General features: G+C 40.1%; 1 protein-coding gene and 1 long non-coding RNA gene across 2 annotated transcripts in view; both read left to right on the forward strand.

Annotated features, from left to right (window-relative positions):
• Positions 1 to 6,914, forward strand: part of usp6nl (USP6 N-terminal like) — a 107,803-nt gene that overhangs the window by 22,827 nt on the left and 78,062 nt on the right. The window lies entirely within an intron of this gene.
• LOC116673126 (uncharacterized) overlaps positions 1 to 6,914 on the forward strand; it is a 17,621-nt gene that overhangs the window by 8,520 nt on the left and 2,187 nt on the right. The window contains exon 2 of the long non-coding RNA XR_004327758.1: positions 6,614 to 6,621. This is a non-coding gene — a long non-coding RNA (uncharacterized LOC116673126). The remainder of the gene's footprint in view (positions 1 to 6,613; positions 6,622 to 6,914) is intronic.

Raw genomic sequence — 6,914 nt, forward strand, 5'->3', positions numbered from 1 at the left:
AGCTATTAAGCTAACTGAAATCAAACCATGCCCATCTCTATGTATAGTGAAGAGTATCTGATTATATGGGGTTAGTTTAATTCCAAAGGCCATGGGAACTTTGTCAGGATGCACAGTATCCTGATCCATGAAACAACTGGCTTTTAAAAATAAAAATGTGCCTCTATGGGAATTTAACATAGGGGGGTGTACACTTATGCCCCCTGTATTGAAAGGAAGAACATTTATTCATTTACAATACATTATTCATTCACAAAGAAAATCGGTGTCCTTAAAAGGTTGGAGTTTCGTAATTTTTTTTTAACTAAGGTATAATTTCCAAAGATGTTTTTTTATTCCTCTTTTTAATCCACTTTAGCATGGGTGTGTAAACCTTCTCAAGCCACTGGAATTACATTTTAGTATATCCAGCTTTGTGTGAAGTACTTAAAAGCAAAACTGGAGTAAAAGGAGAAGAAAATAACTTTGACAAAAGTCACTTTTTAGAATATTTCTTGAGTACAGGTCTTAAAGTATGTGATATTTACGATACTAAAGCATCAAAAGTATTTTTTTTAATATTAAATGTACTTGAGTATTAAAAGTAAATGTAAAAAAATAAATAAAACACTTGATTATGGCTAAAGGTGTGTGACGTCATCTTCATCACCACTGTTGCCGGGGTGATCCTCGTCTGTTATGTTGGTGGCAGGCGGCTCCAGGTGCTTCCTCTTCTTCTTTAGTTTTGGCCTATGTTTTTTTTTTTTGCTTGGCAACAAACCACCAATTGGAATGGAGCTTGCATTAACTTGCAATCTAGGAGCAATGATTCGCCAACCCTTTTTTTTTTCCAGTGTAACAAATTTTTTGTGATTTTATTTTGTAGTAACTAAGAGGATTATTAAGAAAATGAAGTGGAGTAAAAGTATAAGTTTCCGAAGACATAAATAACAAGTACAGCAACAGTAAGTAGTAAGTAGTCTTTGTTACATTACAACGCTGGGTATATCTAAACAAAATCAAGACTTGCCATACGGCGTGGACGCACCTACAGTTTTACTTAGAATTCCTCATGGGAGCAGCAGAAACTACGCGCTATAGCTTTAAATATCCCATTTTAGACATGACGTTTTCTAATTATTAATGAGTACCTGACACAATATTAGAAAATGTAAATCATTATATTTAAAATTCTCAGTTTTTCTACATCATAAATTTCCAACAAATGACATAAATCACTTGAAATGCAAGTTATAGGTGTATTTTCTCCTTTTTCCAAAAATTAGACAACAGACACCCTTAAATGACTATCTTCACACAGTCCATGTTGTTATTATTCTCCCAAAGAAGCCTTGAAATGTGATGCAAGTCGTACTTTACGACTTCTGCGCTCACAAGTAGGAGGTTTTAAAGAGCAATTGAGGGCAGCGTGCGCAGGCCTGGGCGCTTTGCTCCAATCTTCTCCCCTGTCCTTCACCTATTCCGGCACGTGCACTCACACTCTTCCTTCATCCCCCTGTCAGAGGAAGATTGATGTCATCGGGCGGTGTGCTGGGCACACGGTGTTTCTAGGTGTGGTGCAGGATAATTATCACCTCTTCAAAGCCTCATCTGGCCTCCATCTGCTGGCCTCTCTAGCATTGTTAGCTTAGCCACAGGGCTCCCAGCTGCTAGGCCTGCAATTTGGCTTAATAGTCGTCTCAGCGTGCAGGTTTCCAGCTACAACCTGGTTTCCATCCATTCACTTAAAAAACTGCTTAACTTAAGCATACACTCTAAGAAATAACACAAAAAGTTCTGGGAGTTCATAACCCGGATTTGTTCTGTAATGTTGTCTGTAGCTACACTAAAAATACAGAACATTTTCTGTTATTATTTGTGTGTTTTTTTTGACTGCCTTTCATTTTGACAGCGAAGAACTTTACATCTGAAGAGTTTAAAGACTCTATTTGTCCATTGTTTATTTCTAAAGAAACACAACAGTGTATTAAAGGCTCCATTACCTTGCATCTCAAGTTCTGGCTCCGTAGCAGACGTTTTTGTAAAAATAGGATAACGATTGTGTCATAACCACGCAACTCACTGTCGCATAGTAGACAAATTACTGTAGAGTACAGGATAAGCTTGCAGACAGTTTTGATTTAAATTAGCTGTTTAGGTTTCAGGGCTGCCAACTTTTCCCAAAACCTTGGAGTGAGATTTGGGGGGGCAACCCATATTTTGCCACGTACAAAGCAATTTTTTGGGTCTTTATCCTTCAGGGTTTAAATTGTGATGTAATATGTGGGGGGGGGGTTCTCTAGGGGGGTCTGGGGTATGCCCCCCCAGGAAAAAAAATTGAAAAATAAACCATTAAAGGGCACTTTCGGAGAGTTTTTTTGCAAAAAATAGAATGAGAAATCAAGTCTTACATGATATGTGCAAACTGTAGGGTTAAGAACCTTTGCATTGTTGTAGTATCAACAGGTTTAGGGCATTCAGCATTTACATTATATACATTATTAACTTCTATGATATAAGAACTGACCCAGACAACGTGCCAAACATAATGAACACATGAAGAGACAGTAGCAAATCTATCAACAGCTGAGAAGATTTGGGTCTGTGGGGAACAGGTCCAGGGGTCCCTGGTTTTGGGACAAGGGCCCAAAGTTAAATTAATGTGAGGGATAACTAAGACCACTGAAATTCTAAAGAATAAGAACCACGATCTACATAAGTTCTAATCCTTTAACCTTTGTGCCAAGGTTCAGTAATGTTTGGCCCTCACCTCTGGGCCCCACTTACTGGATTACTTTTGGGAAAAAAAGACTATTTGTTCATTTCATAAAACATCAAATTAATTATTTACAGTTACATTTAGAGATGCACCGAGGTTAGAGAAGCACAATAGTGGCCCAATGTTGCAGTATAGTATATATAGTATAGTGTATATAATGTAGTATATATATATAGTATATATAGTATAGTATATATAGTAAGCTCAGATGTGTTTCACCAGATTTCTGCCCATGTTTACAACTTTGTGCACATTCAAAATAAACTCCTCCCATCTCTGTTGGCCGAGATTTGGAGAGTTGTAATATAGTCGCTGTGCATGTCATGCTCCGCTGATATTGGGGATCTCATTCAGACCGTCTGACAGACACAGACGCCCATTCGGGTCTTGGTCTCTGAAAGTTTAGAGGAGGCTGTACGCTGGCATTATCGGAGGACTACACGGATGCAACGCGTCACTGTCCACAGCAGAGCAGGTCCACTAACATGAACTGAAGTTGCTACGCTAACAGCCGCGCTGCTCACCTCTTGTTACAGAGAGAGTGGACACGAAGCGACGGACGGGTTTGTGATACTCAGAGCTCCCTAAAGCGGGGAAATGGGATGGATCGTAAAAAAAATTCAGTTTGCGACAATTCGAAACTTTCACAGACAGGGAGCGCTCTTGAACCCCTCACAGTCTCTGAAAGCACAACTAGTGGCTAAACAGATAATCTATAGATAAACTCATCTATCAGAAATTTGACCGACCGGTTGACACTTCAGCGTGAGAAATCGGGGGTGGGGCGTGTGGCGTGTGAAAACCAGAAATGAGTGTGTCTCACGGCCAATGCGTGAGAGTTGGCAGCCCTGAGGTTTAATTACTAATGTTAACTAGCATTTTAGTTAGCAATAATTAGCCGGTGCCTATGTTATCTCTATGTGATCTGCTGATTGGGAATGATTGAGAATTCTCTTGCACAGCTACCAAAGGACTACAGTATGTTGATGTGTTTACCCTTTATGGAATGCACTGATGGAGAGTTTTATAAGAAGATCAATATCACACTCATATCTGTCTGTTTATATATAAGGCTCTGGCTAGCGGCCAGCTAGCATAGCTTAATGAAAAAAGTGGAAACAGAACAGTGGATTAGTTTAAACAGATGACTTGTTGATTAGTGAACTATGAGTTGATGCTATGGCAGATTATGTTAACGTTGAACAGAGCTATGCTGGCTGTTTCCCCCTGTTTCCACTCTCTGTGCTAAGTTATGCTAACCGACTGCCCGGCCATAGCTGTATATTTAATGCAGATGATAGTGGTACGATAGTGGTATCTGCATTCTTGTCTCTTTATTTGGAAAAATGTCCCAAAATGACAACAATTTTGCTTAGGGCGTTTTGTTGCTTGAAAGCGCTTTTGATCAGTGTTCAGTTTGGATGTCACAGCTGAATTGAAAACATACTGTACATTTTCTATTTTCTAGTACCTGAAAATAATAAAACTGGTGCAGTAATAAAACTATGACTTGTTTTTGGTTTTTCTAGTTGTCTAATGGAACCGAAGCAGCACGTTCGTTGTGTAAGAGGCACTTAAGATCTGGAGTGTCACGGAAATTTCAGAGTTGCTCAATCCTGTGTATTATTACTTTGCTTTGTTTGTGTTTGCTCAGTTGATAATACCCCATTTCTGACAGCACTTGAAGGCAGCATTTGTTCTTGTGTGTTCCAGCCATTAAACCCTTTAGCCCTGAAGTGATGATGACACATCTCCTGGTGTGAAATGTGTCCTCTTACTTCACACAGGCTCCAGATAGTTAGAGCCTCTCTGCCCACAGAATGACTCGAGGCTTATTACTAGAAAAGATTTGTTTATTTGGAAAGCACCCGAAGGAAGAGGACTGTTTCAGTTTGTTGTTGTTACACGGGCTGGGCAGGTTGATTCCTGCCTCCACATCAAGGAATTGTCACCCTGAGCGCGCTGTGAATTTGAACTTGAATGAAGATTAAGGATTAAGATTGGTATCGATTTTAATGACATGCCGTTTCATTGATGCCACTGTGTCAGATCCGCATCTGAGGTGTCCCGCAGAAAGGAAATGCATTAGTGGAGGCCGCCTCTAGCGTGACATTAACACAGGAGACTTTATGAACACTGTAGTGCCACTGCAGTAGCAAAATGGTCATCAAGCCGGAGATGTTTACTCCCAAGATGCTACTTAGTGTGGTTGTTACCACGAATTCTTCCTCTTTATTACCCACCATTCAATTTGTTTTGCTGGCTGCTTTATCGGCATGACAGAGATTTCATATACCACCAGACTGGAAGGAAAATATTCACTTTAAAGCAAAAACAATCAGTTCTCTTCTCTTTTCTCTTCTCTTGGCAGTAATTTTGGACCATTACTTCTCACCATTTTGCAAACCATGCTGTAGTATTTTAAGGCTTCAAATTTCAAAAGACTGCTCAGTTATTTTCAAAAAACAATTCAATACTCTACATTATGTTGACCAAACAAAGCATGTTCCATTCAGGGGCTGATCTGGAGCTTTCAACTGGATCACACAAACTTCCTCTGCAGACATAGATTGCCCAGTTTGGATTATTGATGGTCAATTTTCAATTTTTCTGGGCACTGGCAAGAATTCCTGTCCATGTCGGCTTGAAATTTGAGATTGAAAGTCCATTCTTGACTGTGGAATCGGCTGGTGACAAAACAAAGTCGGCACACGGTCCATTTAGTAGAGCCTTCCTCTAAGATGGCGAACATTGTGTGATACAATAAAAAGCCCCAGAACAGCGGCAAAATGATCCTCGTGCTAACAATTCTGATTCCAATTCCGATACTAATTTCCGATTTTTATTGTTTCTTAATCCCGATTCTTTTAGGGGTGGAGTTGAAACGGGTCACATGCTTATTTCACAGATAAGAGGAACATTTTATTTTTATTGAATGGGGATTAACAGTTTTACTGTGCTTTTCGAGCCACACTTTGAAGCGCTGCTTGCAACAAAAACTTGCAAATCTTAAATTTGGAATCGACAGCAGTTCCATGACAAAACAAACCGTGCAATTAGCTTAAATTAACAAAAAACAACAACGGTATGCTCCTTTTCATACCAAATTTGCAAACAAACTCCCACACACTGTCTGTCCTGCAAACATATGTGTATTTGCGAGGTTTCGGTGCTAAACCTTATCTAAGATAGGTCTAGCAAACAAAACACTACAAAAAAATGATTTGCAGATTGGTGGAGGGGCATCTTCTAACTTCCACTCCTACACAGCTGTCTTGTGAAATAGATGTGCGATGTATTATTCTTCTATCCTGTTAATACTGACAAATCCTGCAACTCTATGTAGGTTTACTGTCTCAAGTGTTGTGCTTCATACCGAAAGTTATCATAAGAGTATTAGAGGCTAAAGATGTGGTGATTGGTTAGGTCAAGCTTTTTAAGAAGGGTGCAAGGCCCCTGAACCTGGACACTATGGATTTCTATTCTACGTTTTTATTCATCACTTTTTGCTGGAAATCAAGTGGCCATTGCCACAATGTAATTTCTCTCCGACTGCATGGCGTTGTGTGCTCCTCGGTGTATTTTCTCAATAAGATAACTTGTCCTTGTGCAGCTTTGATCAACACATTATAGCAAACTGGGAATAGGACTGAACTCTTCCACTTGAAAGCATTTCATGCTTTCCTTTCTCTGCTGTTAGAAGTGATAGCGTCGCCTCCATCTCTTTCGCTCTCTTTCTGTTGTCAGTCTACTCTGTCCTCGTTTCTCCAGCTTTCTGCCACCTCCCTGTTTAATTATAATTCTTGTCAGTCTGTGCTCCATGACGAGGGAACTTTGCTAAGTGTGTGTTGTGAGTAAAATACGTGCGATGTGATGTCAGTTACGTGGCGGAATGCAGTTCTTCCACCCTCCCTCTCAGTCTATTCAATCCTCTCCGACAGAGGTGAAGGATGCTTGTCTGTGTGTTTGTGTGTGTGTGTCTGTGTGTGTGGAGTTACAGGAGAAGGAGATTTGGAAGGGGGTATTAGAGGAAGGAAGCCTTGCTGGAATACGATTACATCTCCCAGTAAACAGGGCTGTGATAGGAAATGGATCCACAGATCCTGTCCTCAGGGCATCAGCCTCTACACACACACACACACACACACACACACAC

The sequence above is a fragment of the Etheostoma spectabile genome, chromosome 23 (assembly GCF_008692095.1).
Source record: "Etheostoma spectabile isolate EspeVRDwgs_2016 chromosome 23, UIUC_Espe_1.0, whole genome shotgun sequence".
Classification (NCBI taxonomy): Eukaryota; Metazoa; Chordata; class Actinopteri; order Perciformes; family Percidae; genus Etheostoma; species Etheostoma spectabile.